Below are 19,027 nucleotides of genomic sequence, written 5' to 3'. Positions count from 1 at the left end.
AGATGAGAATTCACATGGAATCCCTAAAATGGGTTGAGTATCATCAGAGAAGAGACATCTGTAGATTATTAAGGGACTCTTAGGGTTTGGAGTTGATTTTCTTGTGGGGGAGTGGAAATTTTTTCAACATTCCAAGCTTGATGAAGCAACCCTTCATGGTGTCAGAAATTGAGCTCAGACAGTCCCTTGCTCAGCACTGCTCTCCTCACACCCTGAAGCCTGACCTGGATCCCTGGTTTCATTATGCCTTCTTCAAGCTTTGCTTGAGTATCTACAATTTGGCAATGTGTACCTAAAACTTAAAAAAATACTTTGATCTAAGAATTTACTTAAAAAAATACTTTGACCTCAGAATCAATCCTAAGAAAACCAATACTGATATACAGAATTTATAGGAGCAAAAATAAAAGTAAAGAACAGAAATAACCAAAATGTCCAAATTAAATTGTTATACATCCATATGCTAGAATATGATGAGCTATTAAAAATGAGGCTGTCATAAAAATGAATGAGATCATGTCCTTTGCAGGCACATGGATGGACCTGGAAGCCGTTATCCTCAGCAAACTAACGCAGGAACAGAAAACCAAACACGGCATCTTCTCACTTACAAGTGGGAGCTGAACAATGAGAATACATGGACACAGGGAGAGGAAAAACACACACTGGGGCCTGCAGGTGCAGGGGGAGGGAGAGCATCAGGAAAATTAGCTAATGCATGCTGGCTTAATACCTAAGTGATGGGTTAATAGGTACAGCAAACCACCATAGCACACGTCTACCTAGGTAACAAACTTGCATATCCTACACATGTGTCATGGAACTTAAAATTAAATTAAAAAATAAGAGATGGAAAAAAATGAGGCTGTCAAAGAACATTTCATGATGTGGGAAAATATTGTATATTCTGTTAAGTGAAGCATGCAGATTACAGAACAGAGGATTTGGTAAAATCCAAATTTGATGTATGCAATTTTATGCAAATATATGCATAGGAAAAACTAGTAGTGTGTTACTCTAAAATGTTAATAATGGTTATTTCTGGATGGTAGGATTACAGGTGGCTTTTGTTTTTCTTTTGTGCCTTTCCATATCTTCAAAAAACACTTCTTATGATGATTGTATATCTATTCTAGTAATAAGAAAAAAAGTCGATAAATGTGATTGAGAGAGAACGGAGGCCTCTGTGTCTGACCCGCCAGAGGGAAGGGCTTTGTGGAGGGCTGCACTTGGGCCTTCTGTGGCCAGGCCCGCTCTTTGCCCTGAGCACCAGCAGCTATGTCTGGGGGGTCAGCCAGGATGACTACATTCAAGTCTGAGGTGACCTGGGCTCTCAGAGGACTTGTGTGCTCCTGGAAGAAGCATTTCACACTCCCTGAGCTTGGCGCTGCCCACCCCACTATTAATAGTGTTTCAATGTCTCCAGTGGGTCTGCACATTCTGGTCCTAGAGGTGACCTCAGATGCTGCCCAAATAGCCCGCTGGTTTTCTAATGGAGGCTTGAGGGGGAGGTCATTATTGGGCTTGTGGATGTTCTAGTTAAGCTTTTCTGACCAAATGAACTCCCATCATCACCTTGCCTTTCCTCTCACAACTCCCATCTCATCTTCCACCCCCAGGAACATCACAAGAAAGGGAATTAGAGAAGTTGTACCCCAAGGGGCACAATGCTGATCGTTGTGTAGGAGATGACTGTGTCAATGAAGAGAGTCCACCTCAGAGAAGGACATTTCCCCTTCTGCAGTATTTCTCCAAGTTCAGCCTTTCAACTATTTGCCCCAGACTTCCCGGCATGAAAATGCAGATCCCTGGGCCCCGCCCTAGGCCTAACAAAAGCGAAATCTCTGGGAGTGGACTCTAAAACTGGAGAGCCACTTCCCCACAAACTGGGAAAGGCAAAGAAAGACTGCCCATGTGTTTGGACTATGCAGCATGCAGAGGGTCACCTCTGAACTGAACCGCTCCACTTTAGTGCCCTCGAATCTAAACCAAACTCTGCCATTTGTTGAGTGTCTCCTGTGTGCTAGACACACCCCAATTGCTTTATAGTCTTTATCACAAATCAGCCTCATGATCATCACCCTCCCAGGAAGTTTTTAGCTACTTCAGGAAACTGAGAGTAAGGCATTTCCTTAGAACTCACGTAAGAGTCCTTTCAGATAAACTTGGTGACTGTCAATTATCTCCTGTTCCCTTTCTCCTCTGGCTTTCTCTCTTCTCTCCCTCCCACACCTAAATTTAATTGACTTTCCTTGACCCCGACAGATAAAAGGGGTCTCTGAGGAGAGACTCCCGAGGTGCCCCACGCTGCTGGCCCTGCAGGTCCTGTCTCCTAGGTGCCTTCGCTAAGTGTTTCTCTCAGAGCTCTCACAAGTCAGAGGTCCCATAGTGCATGGCACAGCATGGATTCAGCACAGGGTGGGCTTGCCCTCTACCTGGGCCCTGTGGGAGGGGAGCCCCCAGGCTGCCAAGGCTCTATCTTGCTGCCCGCTTTCAGAACTTACTCCCTCTTACCACCACAACTAACTAGGCTGCCTATGTCAGAGATGGCTGGTGCCCCCTCCCCAATTGACTGCCTAGCAAAGATGATATATTCTGAGCTCCCTTGAAGCTAGGCTTAGTCCTGTGGGTAAATTCTGGCCACAGGAATGGAAATGATGCATGCGATTTCAGGGCCATGCCTTTCTTCTCTTCTGCTCCTGTGGTGTGGATGTGGTGGTGAGCCCTGTGGACCATGGGGGCAAAGTTCTCATCCTAAGAATGACAGAACAACAAGATGGAAGGAGCCTAGAGCCCTGGCGACTTTGCAGAGGAGGGCTGCAGGCAGTGTAGACTTTGGCAGGAGAGAAACAAACGTGGATTTGGTTGAAGCCAACTGTGGATTTGGGGTCTCCTTGTTGGAATAAGTCACACTGATACCTGAACAAGTGCACTGAGCCTATTAAAACTCTCTCCCAGGAACCTGGAATTACTACTCTGGAGCTCACTGTGGGGGACCAAAAGTTGTTACCACAGTCAGAGACCTGGCCAGCCCAGATAGAAACCCGAGGAAGCAGGGGAAGCTCTTGGTGGAAAGATGAGTGTGAAGTGTGTGGTGAGAAAGATGCAGAGAAGGGACAGCAGGCAGAGGGTGGCTGTCACCATTTTCAATGCCATTCCGGCCCCAGCATGGTTCCTGTAGGGCCTAGATGTGTATCTTGCTGTTGCATGTCATAAATTGCCCTCTGTTCTTTATATTTGAGTTACTGTGACTGAGTTTTTCTTTCTGGCAACCAGGTAAGTTGCAATTAAAATAAAGTGCCCTTTATGACTATATTATATATTATATTACTATGTATTATTGTTATGTCACTATAAACTATATTATTATAGTTCTTTGGGTTTCAGATGTACATTTTTCTCTACATTTAATATTTCTGAAAATGGGATGATGCACTTTTTTTTTTTGAAGACAGAGTCTCACTCTGTCACCCATGTGGGAGTGCGGTAGCATGATCACAGCTCACTGCAGCCTCCACCTCTTAGGGTCAAGCAATCCTCCTGTCTCAGCCTCCCAAGTAGCTGGGACTACAGGCACAAGTCAGCAATGCTCTGCTAAATTTTTAATTTTTTGTAGAGACAGGGTCTCATTATGTTGCCCACAGTGATCTTGAACTCCTGGCCTCAAGGGATCCTCCTACCTCGGCCTACCAAAGTGCTGGGATTACAGTTTGTGAGCCACCACACCCAGCTGGATGCACTTTTTATCTCACTTGTTACCTTTTATGTTTAATGTGGTAAATTTTTCCCCCGTCTCTCTCACAACTGTTAGTGAATTCAGGTTCTGTCTTAAGATCAACTTCCCCCATGGATATGGAAGCTCCCTGAGGGAAGGGTCACAACAGTGCTGGGCCCAGTAAATACGTAGTAGGATGAATGACCATCAGCCACAGGCATCATGGAATTAGGAAATTATCCACACATGGTGGGGCCCACCCCCTCACCATCGCCTATCCCACCTGCTCTGGGCATGGTGATGACGGTGGTGCTGGCCAAGGCAGCCCTGCCTGGCAGTGCATTGCTCCGGGCTCCATGACTCCAGTGAGAACAAGGCACCAAACCCTTTGGAAATGTGGACACTTGACTCATTTCAGAGTTTATGGTCAAGGGCAGTTGCCTCATATTAGGTGCTGAACACAGGCCAGCCAACGTGCTGAGCTTTTTACAGGCTCCTTCTTCAACATATGTGGATATGAAATAAATCAGATCCAGTAAAAGCTGACACGTCTGAGTGAGGGATGCGGGCTGAGATGGAGACAAGTACCCGTGCTAAAGATTGTTCTGGCAGGGGCTGAGCCTAGGGCTGGGGCTGCTACCCTGGTCCTGTGTGTCCTTCCCCAGCTTGGCTGCAGTTGGAGGCGATGCCCCAGGGGACACTGTCAAGGTCTGGGTGCAGTGGTGAGCATGGGCCTGGGGGGCTGTGTCCTTAGGGAGCTCCCAACTGTGAAGAAAAGCACCTGTCCTCAGCCTGTGCTCTCAGGCCTGAGAGCTCCAGGTCACCTAACCCTGCAAGTGAACTTCTAGTGACGCCAGATTTGGGCTGGCCTTAGGTGACCTGGGGAGGGGAAGGGGGACTGAACTGTTTTCCTGCCATATGCAGGATAATCAGAAGCCAGTGCAGGGCCTGCCCATACCCTCCGAAGAGACCCATCCTCCTGCCCAGGGCGTATCAGATGGGGGCTAGAAGAGGCCTTCTCAGGCTCACCCCCACGCTGGAGCTAAGGTGGCACTGACAGGGCCAGGGAAGGGCAGTCAGAGGGAAGGGAGGAGGCCCGGGGTGGGCAGCACAGAAGAAGCCTCAGGCATCAGCTGCACTGGCTTTTGCCTGGAAGTGGAGGATGAGTGGAGGCACTGGGATTTAGTCATCAGGAGGCCATGGGTGACCGTCAGGAAGGCATTTTTGGGGAGTGGCAAGGGGAGCCCAGATGCGGGGCTGGGAACTTTCCCTGGCAGGAGAAACATTTCCTCAAGAATTGGAAAGAGCTTTGGCCTGAGGAATTCTGGGACAAGCTGGTGTCACCCGAGTGGTGTCACCTGGAGACCCTCCCAAGCCCTGTCATGGGGAGGTTTGCAGCCTGCAGCAGGATTGGGGTGTTGGGGTTTCCCAAGCTGCCCTTAGAGCTGGCCAGGCAGGTTTGCAGAATAATTACAAGGGCCCGATGTGGAGAGTGTTTGCATATGATTTGCACATGAATAGCCTGAGCTTTCTGTTCCCAGGCAATTTTCAAGTTAAATATTAATTGTTGCTGCCCTTAGGGTTTTCATTTCTTGATTCTGCCTTCTCTGTTTCTTCTCACCCACTTGCTGTCAGTGACTCAGATCTCTGCATGGCGGGGGAAGGGAGGGAGATGCCAGGGTGGGAGGCAGGGGCTGGGTGTACAAGGAAGGGAAAGAACGCAGAGGCGGAGCTGGCAGGTGTTGGGGAGATCAGATACCTACTCCATACAAAAGCAATAAGCATGCAAAGCAACAGACCAGCCAGCGCTGCTACAGAAACTTCCCGGAACTCTCCCAGCCCCAGGCAAGGTCCTGTCTTTCTTAGTGATGTGGAGAGCTGTGGTCTCTTGGCCCTACCCTAGGCCAGAAGGACAGTGCCATCTACTTCCTGTCAGCCTGCTTTCCAGGCTCACATGGTTCCATCTCCCCTGTCACCAGAGGTCCTGGCCACAGGCAGCATGTAGGTAGGGCAAGGACAAACTGTCCTGGCTAGAGCTGTGCAGTGCAGCAGTTAGCTCACAGGCTCTATGGCCCGCTGTGCCTGGATTTGGATCTTGGCTGTGTGTTCTAACTGTGAAGCTTTGGCAACTGACTTACCATTCAAGGGCCTCAGTTTCCTCTTCTGTAAAACAGAGCTACCAGTAGTGCCTGCCTCATGTTGGTGTTGTGGAGATGAAGCCAGCTAGTGTGTGTGAAGTACTTAGCCTTGGGCCTTCCTGGCATGTAGACTGTGCTCAATGCAACGGAGCTGTAGATAGTCCTATCCCAGGAGTGGGCTGCCTGGTCTCAGCTTTGCACAGTGCCAGGCGCCCCTCACCAGCATTTGATCATCCAGCTTCAGCTTGAACATTTCCTGAGGCAAAGGTTCTCTAGCTCTGTTCTCCTGAGGGTTGTTTGCGACACACACATTATAACTATGGTAAAAGGCCTTTGAGAAGGGAACTCAGAGCCTTTCCAGACAGCAACTTCTGTTCTTCACCGACTCTCATTAGGAGGAAGGACTTCCTTGGGCCGCCTCTGAGCTCCACCCTTGCCAATGGACTCAAATCTGTCCTCTGGGGTAGGAAAGCCTGAAACCCCCTCTTCTCTCTGAGAGCTTGTCAAAGATTTCAGGATGGCGCTCCTTTCCTGGGTCTCTTCTTCCCAAGCTGTTTAGACCAAACAACTTGCTCTATCCCCAAAACGTGATGGGTTCCTCAGAGTGGTCTTTGCTGAGCCACTGATAGGGAAGAGGATTCCCCCTTGAGGTTCTCTACCTTGGCCCTGGCTGGGTCCAGAGTCCTCCTGAGGGCGTGAATAACAGCTTAATGTTGATGACAGCTACCTCTTGTTGCGTGTGCTGGGCACTGTGCTAAGTGCTGAAATGCAGACTCTCTTTCCATCTTCACGCTCTGAGAGGAAGGGTTATGACCATTACCCCCATTTCCTAGCTGTGGGAACTGAGGCTTAGAGGGGCTAAGGAATTTTCCCCAGATAGCTCAACTGTTATGCTGGGAGACAAAGTGTGATCCAGACCACCGGCAGCTGCCTGCTCCGGGGCCACCTCTCTATGAGGATTTCCCCCCCAACCAGGTTGTCTTTTATTTTTCTTCTGTAGGAAGTGAATGGGCTTGACATATGAATCCTAGAATCTGCCTGTCTCGGTATCTGCACTGTGAGCACTATTTGGGTGTGTGCTTAATAATGCAGCCAGTAATGGTCTTTATTTCTTTTGGCTTTCCTTGTCAATATGATGCCTTGAATTTTTCCTGGGTCTCCTGTATCCGTAGGGATGCCCACGCCAATCTCTCTTTTCTACTGCAGTTACCTCACCCCACCACCCGCACCCCAGCCCCACTCCCAGGTGTCTCAGTGCCTCTGAGACAAGAGCACCATTTTCTCCTCACCCACAAGCTCCAAAACACATTTCTCCTCATTCCATATTATCCTCATGCAACCTGCCCACACCTGCTCTCCCTTAGGCCTGCCCTGGGCTGAGTACTTTCAGCAGCCCAGAGGCTGGGTCCCTGACTTCCCAGAGAAATGCAATTTCTGGATGGGCTCTCTGAGTTAGATGGTCTATGAGTTTCCCCATGACAAAGAACCAAGGCCCTACAAGAGATGATAGAGAGCCAGTTCTAATGGCCATGACCTTATCCAAATGTATTCAGCAGAAAAGTCCAGAAATCTCTCTGCAAAATTCAGCCTTGCACCAATATGCCTAGGGAGGGGAAATATGATTAGGAAATTGGTTAACAAAGTTGTGATTTTTTTTCATATTCCCAAGGAAACAGCTCTAGAGGAGGGTTCTTGCACAGCACTTCAGGAGCCTGTGAAGCATTAAAAAACCTGGCCAATTCTCACTGTATTGGGAATAGCAAATTAATGGCAGAGTATTGGAAATACCATGTGAATGACTGGATCTTTATTTTGTGAATCCAAGAGAGAGCACCGGGAAAGAGGAGAGGAGATCACTTCTATGTTTTCTTGTTTGCCTGGACAGGGCGTAGCTACTGGATAGCATGGTTGTCACTGGAGAGGTTAGAAACTCAAAAAACACCCGTTCAAGTGCTGGCATTCCATCAAGAAGAATCCAGGAGCTGCCTGGGAATGGTGGTGACCTGTTCCAGTTCCATCTGTCTCTTCTCCCGACCTTAACTTCCTCCCTGTGGTCATCAGTCTTTGAAAAACAAAGATGACGACCTACATCTCTAGTTTTCAAACTTTTTAAAAAGTATGGACCCTTCTCTTCAAATGAAATATTTTATGAAAGTCTAAAGTATAAAACAAATCAAAGGGAAGCTGCTTTGGTGAAGACAATGTGTTCTCTGCCAGTGATTCTCTTAGAGCCCTAGGAAATCCGATGGGCAAGTTCAGAATCCACTTCTGACCTGATCTCTAGATGCCCATCCGCTCCAGGGGAACCAGAGGAGACTCTGGTCCTTGGAACTTGGACTCGGTAAGACCATTCGAGGCCCTGGAATGGTGGCTGCTGGGCTTTGTTGGTAGAATTCTTGAGCACCGCACTTGGTGGTCTCTTTTCCTTGCTTTTTTTTCTTACCTTTTCTCCTCTTTCCTGTTCTTTCTTTTCCTTCTCCTCCTGTCATTTGGAGACAGAGCACTGCCCCACCGGTGGTTTTCATTGTGGATCCTAAAAGCTGCTGCTGAGTCCCAATCTAGAAAGCTCCCCCAGGCCTATTGAGAGGACACAGAGAATTCTCCAGTGACACCCCCAGCCAGTGTCCCTTGCTAACTGAAGAAAGGTCATGATCGGGTCCACTGTTGGGAGCAAGTGGGGAGGGGTTGCCAAAATAGGCCATTATTTCGCGGATTTATAACCTCCTGCACCTGAGGTACAGTGTCAATGTTGCTGGGAGCGACGTCTTTTAATGTCCTGGGTCATTAAAACCCAATAATCTCTTTGAAATGGCTTAACTGCTTCCTGCAAGAGATAAAGTAAATAAAACTGCCATCTCTGTGTCCGCTGTCACTGTATTGATGCAGCATTTCTTTTCTTTTTTTAATAACTGCATTCATTTTATTTGAGGCCAATGCATTTATGCCATACTGGTGGTTTATAAATTTGGTAATTAAATCCTGTTATCTTGACACTAAGCACAGAATAAGAAGCAGTTGTGATGCTTCCGAGAGGAAAAACACTGTGAGGGGAGAAAAGAAGATTTGTTTTGCATTTTTAAAAAAATAATTTTCATGGAATCTTGTTTTAGTATTAGAATGTTGACAGATGCCTGACTAACAGAGAGATGCTTCTGTGGGGAAGGATCTAAGGAAATCTGTGAAATCACTCTTCATGTTGTTGTACATCGTAGCAGAATAGAAAGTTTGTGGGATGACATTTGTCATCCCACAAGAGATAGATGGAACTGGACATTTGTCATCCCACAAACATTGAATTTTATCTATGCTCTATGGCTTACTAGCTGTGTGACCTCAGGCAAGTCCCTTACCTCCTCTATCTGTCAGGGTGTTTTGGGCTGCAAATAAGAAAAATCTCCTAGGCCGGGCAGTATGGTTCATGCCTGTAATCCCACCACTTTGGGTGGCTGAGGCAGGCAGATTGTTGAGCCCAGGAGTTTGAGATCAGCCTGGACAACATGGTGAAACCCCGTCTCTACAAAAAATACAAACACTAGCTGGGTGTGGTGGCATGTGCCTGTAGTTTCAGCTGCTTAGGAGCCTGAGGCAAGAGGATCGCTTGAGCCCGAGAGGTGGAGGCTGCAGTGAACCATGATTGCAGCATTGCACTTCGGCCTGGATGACAGAGCAAGAACCTGACTCAAAAAAAAAAAAAAAAGAAAAAAAGAAAAAAAAAGAAAGAAGTAAAGAAAAATAAAAATTTCAACTCAGAGTGATCAAATAATTAAAGACAATGTTTTATATGCTGTATTAAGAAGTTCTGATTTAAGGTAACTCCGGGATGTTGCAGCATGAGTGAGAATGATGCAGGATGTGCAATGCTAATTCTATCTGCAGTGGCTGCTTCTTCCCTAGTTTACCTAAGAGGTAAACACATCTCACCTAGGCAAGGTCTAACTTGTCTTGGAGATGACACAGTCTTAACTTGGATGAAGGAACAGTATTGCCCCTATTAGGAAAGCTTTGTTCTTGCCCTTTTCCTAACATTAGCCCCTGACATTATTGTGCTAAGAAGCATTTGGCTTTTCCTTGAATCTCCTATTGTGTTACATTACAAGAGTCACACATTGACAATCAAATGGCTCTCTCAATGGTACCCAGGAGGGATGGCACCCACTTGGATTATATTCTTTTGGATTCTCCTGATGAAAAAAGAAGGGGGAGGCTTCCAGCTTATTCATAACATGTGCTTTGCTTTTGGTTTGTGAGTGAATTATTCCATGAAAGGTATAAGGGTGAACAAGGGCCTGCTTACCACATTATGGAACACCAGAACTCGTGGGTAACACATGAGGTTTCACTGAGGTGCACTTAGGATAAATGGAAGGAAATGCCACATCATTCAGCAAAAAATAAACTTTCCAAATTCTTGCCCCAAGGGGCAGAAAAAATTAAAATTATAAATCACCTTCAAAAAGATTATGTTTGCATATAGTTATGATTTTTTTTTAACCTGGAAAACCCAAAGGAATTAACTAAAAAGCAATTAGAATTAATAAAGTCATTTCATACAAAATCCAGGTAAAATAAAGCATTACAAAAGTCAATAATATCCCTGTATACTTGGATTATTCAGTTAGGAAAAATATAAGAGACAAACAAGCAAAAGTGTCAGGCCTGGCACTGCCTTTGTTCTCCTACCTATTACTCAGATGAAACTGGAGACACTGTGTCCTCAGAAAGGGCTTCCACCCACAGACTTCTTGGACTGCTGAGGGCCCCTCAGGGTATGTTTTCCAGAGAAGCCCATACTTAACTTGTTCGTTGGAATGACAAATTACTGCTTAAGTTTGTATCTTCCCTATTAACCTGAAGGCAAAGACAGAAGGCATATTTCTCATGACTACTAAATTCCTTGTTGAATGAATTAAATAATTAACAGAGCATTATCTAGAAAAACCTCTCTCTAGAGAAATGTGTGTGCCCTATATGAAGAAAAAGTACAGACTTTTTTTTTTTTTTTTTTTTTTTTTTGAGACGGAGTCTTGCTCTGTCGCCCAGGCTGGAGTGCAGTGGCGCGATCTCAGCTCACTGCAAGCTCCGCCTCCCGGGTTCACGCCATTCTCCTGCGTCAGCCTCCCGAGTAATTGGGACTACAGGCACCCGCCACCACGCCCGGCTGATTTTTTATATTTTTAGTAGAGACGGGGTTTCACTGTTTTAGCCAGGATGGTCTCGATCTCCTGACCTCGTGATCCGCCCACCTCAGCCTCCCAAAGTGCTGGGATTACAGGCGTGAGCCACCGTGCTGGGCCAAAAATTACAGACTTTATAAGGGAAAAGAAAACCTGAGGAGGAGTGGCCAGGCACCTTGCCCTTAGATCAGACAACTGGGTGTTGAAAAGTTGTTCATTCTGCCCAGATTGATGTATAGACTTGATGCCATGGCAACTAAACTCCTTACAGAAATATTGGGGGAGATATTATAAAATGATTCTGGAAGGAAAAGACCATAAAAGAAAATTCTGGGAAACTAAACTGTAAGCTTCCTATGGGTAGGGCATCTTTTTTCCCTTTAGCTCTAAGTAGGCTCTCACACACAGCTCTGTGTAGCATAGAAACCCCTGCCCATGCCTGCTGTCGCCAAGGGGCAGGCCCTCAAGGGTGGTAGAAAAAAACAAGCAGGAAGTCCCAGGGCAAACCAATCTCTGTTCTTACATTCCAGAAAGGAGTGAGAGCTCAATGTAGACAGGACCAGGTAAGTTCACGAATGCTGTTTTGGAGTTTGGCTCTCACATGGCTGCTGGGAAGGAACATACAGAGTCTGGGACCTGGACAGGAGGCAACTGGAGCCCGCAGAGTTCTGTGCAGGCCACTCGGTGCTCTCCCATGCCCTTCCCCTAAAGGGGGAAACTGGAGACACTGTGTCCTCAGAAAGGGCTTCCACCCACAGACTCCCTGGACTGCTGAGGGCCCCTCAGCACTTCTCTGACAGGGTCCTGGTTCCACTATTGTCTTGCCCCTGCTTATTATTATTTATTTATTTAGAGATGGAGTCTCACTCTGTTGCCAGGCTGGAGTGCAGTGGCGTGATCTCGGCTCAGTGCAACCTCAGCCTCCCAGGTTCAAGCAATTCTCCTGCCTCAGCTTCCCATGTAGCTGGGATTACAGGTGCACACCACCATGCCCGGCTAATTTTTGTATGTTTTTAAGTAGAGTCGGGGTTTCACCATGTAGCCAGGCTGGTCTCAAACTCCTGACCTTGTGATCCGCCCACTTCGGCCTCCCAAAGTGCTAGGATTACAGGTATGAGCCACTGCACCCAGCCCCCTGCGTATTATTTCCCTGATCATCGTCTCATTACAGAACATGCAGGGGCAACCTCTCCGGTAGGGGTGTTTCTGTGCCTCGGTTCTCTGGGATCTCTCCAGGAGGGGCTTGCTGACATCTGCAGCTCTTCCAGGCTTCTTGCCCAGCAGCATCTGTAAATCAAGCCCACTTCACTGTGACTGGGGACTCCCCATCTCCCTTCAGTGCATCTCACTCCTTTGGTTTAGCGGTGGTTTTCAGTACAACGAGTCAAGAAGAACAAAATCATAGGAAGCATTAGCAAATCAAGCATTTACATATCTCATACTTGAACCAAAACTCAAGCAATGACATTGTGCTCCTTCCCCTCAAACTTCATTAAATCAAATTCAACCTAACTGCCTATAAAAATACATCCATCATGTCACTTTACTTTGTCCCTGAAGTTGGGGCATGCATTGTAAGCTGTAATATTCCACTCTGTCCTTTCAAACATTTAAGCCTGCTAGAACTCTTTTAGTTATTAACTCCCTTAGTTACTCTGAAGCCCATCAGATAATTCCAGAGAATTTCCCACTGGACATGGAACCATAGATATTCCCACTGACTGCAGTTTTAGGTTTGATATTTTGGGTCAGGCCAGGAAAATAATTCACCCTTTCCCATTTTTGCATTCCGGTTTGAGATGGTTGATGACAACAGGAGACTGAGGTCAGGAGTTGCAGCAGAGCAAGAACCAGGTGGGGAATCTATGGCTCAGGAAGGAGAAGAGGGGAGTCCAGTGGCTTCTGAGGCAAAGGGGCCTAAGGCAGCCACTGAAACCAGGAGTGTGGATTCAGGAGGACAGTGCAGGGAGCAATGGGTGAGATACACCTGGGGAGTGGTCAGGAGCGGTTAGCCAGAGCTGGCATGTTGTCTGCTGCTACTTCGCATGCCCAACACAGGTAGGTTGCAGTGGGTCTGAAAAAGAAATAAACAAGAGCCTGGGGCTGAATTCCATGGAGCGTGGTTTTTCCTCCATCTGCACGTGGGAAGTTGAGCCTATGTGAGCTCCAGCCCTTGGGCCGAGAAGCCCATCCTCTCACCTTGTTCCTGCATCCTCCTTTCCCCAAGCTCTGGGGACTTCTGATACCCTTTGTGCTTAGCTTGAATGGACACCCCCCAACTGCTGCTTGCAGAGGACCATAGTCCCATTGTTCATGGAGAACCATCAGCATCTAGAAGTATTCACAGTGGGTTCTATATTGACTACCTTGGACATTGTGGGATCCTGAATTGTACTCCATGTAGGAGACTGCTGGTGTCTTCCTAAGAAAAAGCGATTTACCATCTGCCCTGGTTGGTTTCCGCCAGCCATTGCCCCGTGCTAGCCTCATCCTTGAGACCAGCTTGCCTCCTTTTCACCAGCGGAAGCTCTCGGACACTGCATGGCTGGGCTGTGCATTAGTCAATGACCAGGACTACTGAGAACAGGAGTTGGAGTCCTGGACTTGAGTTCCAGTGAAGCCATCTACTATCTGGGTGACTCTGAGCAAGGCATGTAGCCTCTCTGAGCTTGAGCTCTCCCATCTACAAAGATGGAACTTGTAATAACCTAACTCCCAGGGTTGCTGTGTGAGGATTAAATGAGGATTAAACAGAAGCCCATGTGAGAGCTCACTCAAATACCCGTGTGGAACAGACCTAGCATGAATACACCTAGCACTCGATCAATAAATCTTTAATCACATTCACAAATCTTATACTACAGATCAGTGTATCATTTCCTTCAGGAAAGTCATCCCAGTTTAACCCTGTGGGTAGTGACTATATCCTCCTCTCTTCCTCATTTTCCGTGAGTAGGTGAGCTACTTGCAAGCCAGAATTGACTGAAACTCACAAAGTCAATCTCAGAGTCCCTAGTTCAAGGCCAGATATTTCACAGGAGCCCAGCAACAGAAGCCCATGTGAGAGCTCACTCAAATACCCGTGTGGAACAGACCTGGGGACATAGATCGGATTCTGCCTTCACACGCAGAGTCGCGCTGTTCCCAGGCTCACCCTTGAGAGAGGAAACGACTGCATAACCATGCTGTATACACACCCACACACGGATTAAAAATATAGGCCAATATCTACTTGCCAAGGAAAGGACGAAGCTATTTTCATAAAAGAATATATTTAGACCTGACAGCATACCCCAGTATTCATTGAGCTGAACGGGCCTGGGTCTGACATCATAGCTTTCCCACCTTGGAAGGGCTTTGTGCTCAGCAGAGTTATGGTTTTGACAGGTGAGAGGAGGCAGCCTCCAGAAAGCCTTGTTAATTTCGGAGGTGAAATGGCGGGATTGACACTTGCGGTGATTCCCCACAATAAGGCCATTGAAATAGTGTTTGTGCAGGGGGTGAATGGAAATGGGTTCTGATATCTTCTGCACATGGTGACAACAGCTCACATTAAATAACCATTTTGTGTCTGTCTCTCTGGGCTCATTTAGTAGCTTATTCTTCTCTAGTTATCAGGGTATGGCTCCTATTAATCTCAGGGAGAGAGAAAGGGAACTCGGCTTCCAAAGGGGAACTTTCCCCCTGGCATGAGCTTTATTTACATGGACTCCGTGTTGGCCAGAGAGTTTCCTAGGAATAAAAATTACTGGGAAGATGTTTGGGACATATTTTATTCCACATCCCTTGACCGTTTTTTGTTTTTTTGTTTTTTTGTTTTTAAGAGACAAGGTCTTGCTTTGTCACTCAGGCTAGAGTGCAGTGACTCAATCTCCACTGCTTGGTTCAAATGATCCTCCCACCTCAGCCTCCCAAATAGCTGGAACTATAGGCATGTGTTGCCACACCTGGCTAATTTTGAAATTTTTAGTAGGGACGGGGTCTCGCTATGTTTCCCAGACTGGTCTCAAACTCCTGGCTTCAAATGATCCTCCTTCCTTGCCCTCCCAAATCGCTGAGATTACTGGCATGAGCCACCATTCCTGGTCCTTCCCCCTGACTCTTAGTCCAACTGTGTCTAACACAGAATATTTGGAAGTGGACTTTATAAAAGGAGGATGGGAAAGCAGGAGTAGCCAAGAACCCATATCAAGCCTTTTTACAAGAAGAGGCAAACTTAACTGGATGTTTCTTGCAATGTGTTTTTTGTTTCTTCTATTTCTGGAAGGTGGTAAGTTTTCTACTTGATTTTAACCCTCTTGGCACTGATGGTTGGGCTGGATTAAGGACCACATTCAGAATTGAGCTTATTATCAGTTACTTGGCTTCTTTTCTTGTGAGTCAAGACTTGTCAGGAAGCTCAGAGATGTTGGACCAAGCCTATGGACTGTTGGGTCCACCCCCACTTTTCCATCATCTTTATTCACCTTTTAGGACCTCCAGTAGTAGCTTCATTCCCACCCATAGCACCTTCTCACTGCAGGGCCTTTAAGGAAAAATAGCATGCCGAGCTCAGGCTGTGGATAAAGAAGGGCAGAGCCCCCATCTTCAAAGTCATCATTCTCCAAACCTTTCTTGCAAAGCTCTGGGACCCACCCTCTATAAGGATCTTGGATCTGCTCTCTTTTTCTTGCAGGAATTGAGGCAACGTTCTTGTAGGGGACATATCCTAAGACTTATCCGGGGCTTAGATTTGGTTGGAAGTGGGTGACCTGAAGCCACCGTTATGTTTTGGTGAGTGTGACTCAAATCTCTGTGCATATGGGTGTATGTCTTTATTTCCCTTAACTGAAAGCATTCACAAGCCATCCTGCTTTTTTTCTCCCTAGCTGCAAGCAATAAAAGTGAGGCACCCTTGCTTTTTAAAAACCTTTAAAGCCCTGCTCTGTCTACTGGATACTGCTAATTCCTGGGTCTCTGGATGAGTCTCACCTCTTTGTGGATCACTCAGAGCTTTGGTGCTTTGGGCTATAATCAGTCTTACTTTTCATCTTTCATCTCTTTTCTGCCGGTGACACATGGTGTTCCCTGCCAGTTTCCACTTCCTCTATCATCCATCTATCTCTATGTACCAGCCTATCTATATATATCTACCTGTCTGTCTATATATATCTCCATCTCTATGCTCACAGTTGACAAATGCTAGCGAGGCCCATAAGAAAGAGCCCCTCCAAGTTTAATCTATAGTAAATATGCTTCAGTGTCTACCTGAAATGACACATTATATTCTCCACCAGACCTCCTAAGGAGATTTTTATTAGATTTTCTAGCCTTCTGGGAAGAGATCAGGGAGAGGAGACAATGCCAGTTTCTGCAGAGCTTCTTCAGAGATGGTGGGTCCCTTTCTTTAAAAGGCTAAAACCTTCTTCAGTTTATTATTTATTGAACACTTTCTGGATGCTGGGCATCACACTGGGCACCAAAGGTGAAAAGCTCATAGCTCCTGACCTCCAGGGCAGCTAGTGGGTGAGGAATGAAACTGAAGACTTCGCAGGTTCCTGAACTTTGACTGTCTTGTTGCAAAATGGCCTAGGGAAAGAAGTCAGTAGAAGGCAGGCCACTTGGCATGAGTAATGCAATTGGGAGAAAAGAAAAAGTCTAGATGGGGATAGAAAAGGAAAAACAGACAAAATAGTGCTGGAAAATAGTAGCCATTTCTGGGCCATTCACTGTGCTCAGGGAATCTGTCTTTCTTGCTTATTGTTGTATTCCTAGGGTCTAGAACAGTGCCTGGAACATGTCTAGTGCCCAAATAATTATTTGTTGAATAAAATGATGAATCTCAGTGACTCACTTCCCTTTCCTTTCTGGCTAGGCCATTTGCTGAAAGGAATACCCTCATCCCCCCGCTCTGAGATAGGACAATGCCATTAGGCAGGTATATCTTGGGAATTTGCGCCATCTGTTTGGGGCCCCATGGAAAGGGTATACCAGATGGACCCCAGGTCTATTTTGGTCTTTACTTTGCATGTTTCTTGTTTTTTTGCATCCCATGCAGATGGATACTGTCAGGTTATTTATAGCAGAAGTTTGCACACAATAATAGAACAGTTGCTCTAATTCCAACGCCAATTGAATAACTTTGGTTTTGCATTCTTCAGAGGACCTGTAGCAAATCCAGTATTAAATAGCCGTGGTACCAAGGCTGTTCCCATATAGCATCAGCTGCTGCTGATTCTGATTGCCTTTCCCAAGACAATTCTCTCTCTTGTTTTGTTTGTTTGTTTGTTTTAGACCAAGTCTCACTCGGTCACCCAGGCTGGAGTGTGCAGTGGTGCGATCTCAGTTCACTGCAGCCTCTGCCTCCTGGGTTCAACTGATTCTCCTGCCTCAGTCCCCTGAGTAGCTGGGATTACAGGTTTCCACCACTGCACCTGACTGATTTTTGTATTGTTAGTAGAGGCGGTGTTTCACCATGTTGGCCAGGCTTGTCTTGAACTCCTGGCCTCAAGTGATCCACCCGCCTCGGCCTCCCAAAGTGCTGGGATTACAGGTGTGAACCACCACACCTGGCCCTCTCTTTAACATGGGACACAGTGATTTTTGCTTGCATGCATTTCTTATAGGTTTTAGAAAAAGCCCACTAATAGAGGAAAAAATTATAAATAAAATATAGTGCTGACAAATTTAATTCAATGGTATATTAAATAATTGATACACATAGCCAAGAAGGCAAAGATGGTTCTTATGTACAAGGATGTGCATGATCTTAGGATTTATAATAGTAAATATTGAAAACAATCTATATGTTCAACAATAGGGGGCTGGTTTAGAAAATTATGGTACATTCATAGAATGTAATACCATTTAGCTATCAAAAAGTCTATTTCAGGGTAATATGTTGTAATATGAGAGAAAATGGTTATGATATACTAAATGAACACCTGCAGGTCATATTATACACAAACACACACACACGATATATGTATATCTCATATATATATATATATATGATCTAATCTTATGAAACTATGAATTCCCAGGAAAAAAGAATGAGAGGGCATGGTGAGTAATTTCTCAATGGGCAGATCATGGGTGACTTTTATTTTCTCTTCCTACTTTTCTGTTTTTAACAGTATTTCTGCAATGAACAGTTATTACTTTTGTAGCCTGGAAAAAAAAATTCCGTAAGTGCTATTTTGAAGAACAGTGCCACTGGTTTCTTCCAGGGTTGGGGCTTTATATCTGAAGTTTGTATTAAAGACTAGCTCAGGACATTCACTATTAGGGACAACCAAAGGGAAAATATAAAGTGTGCAGTCATGGTCTTTAAAGCAGGCATTTAAAAGGTTGCTTTTTATCTAATCTCAAGAGGAAGAGATAGGTAGTGTCTTCTCTGCAGAGATTTGTTAATGCTGGTTTGTACATTATCCAGGCATCTCAGACTTGCCCTAAAGACCATCTATAAAGAACCAGCATGTGTAGATAGTACATGCATTTTCCATATCCATAAATTGTGCACGTTGTTTGAAGCCAGTCATCAATCAATTTCCCCTGGAAACAAAGACCAACATGTGGAATAAACAGCAGAAAAGCTTTGGAGAGAGGAGGCTCTTGAGGAAGAGAACTTGTGCAACCTACTTTTGCTTGTATCTCGTGCTTTCCAGTGCCCTGTCTTGGAACTTAGTCCTGGATGAGGCATTCGTAGCAACCTCGTCACGCACAACCTCACGTGTAAATCTATCTTGGTTAAATATACGAGTTTTCTAAAGCCGGAGGGAGAAACAGTCTGACTCATCGCCACTGTTTTAACTTGAACAAACTATAATAGCTACACAGCGGGTTCCAATGATTAGCAGCAGTATTTATCTTTCCTAGTTTGCATCGACAGTGACACACTCACAGTTATCTGCCCAGATACAGCTTCTATAAAGCCAGCTGCGTCATGCACGTTATTTTTAACCGTAAGAAGAAGAGCCATAGCTAATGTAATCTATGATAGCTTTGTAATTAAAATGTCT

This window comes from Pan troglodytes, chromosome 3, assembly GCF_028858775.2.
Source record: "Pan troglodytes isolate AG18354 chromosome 3, NHGRI_mPanTro3-v2.0_pri, whole genome shotgun sequence".
NCBI classification, from domain to species: Eukaryota; Metazoa; Chordata; class Mammalia; order Primates; family Hominidae; genus Pan; species Pan troglodytes.
This window is presented reverse-complemented; position numbering follows the sequence as displayed.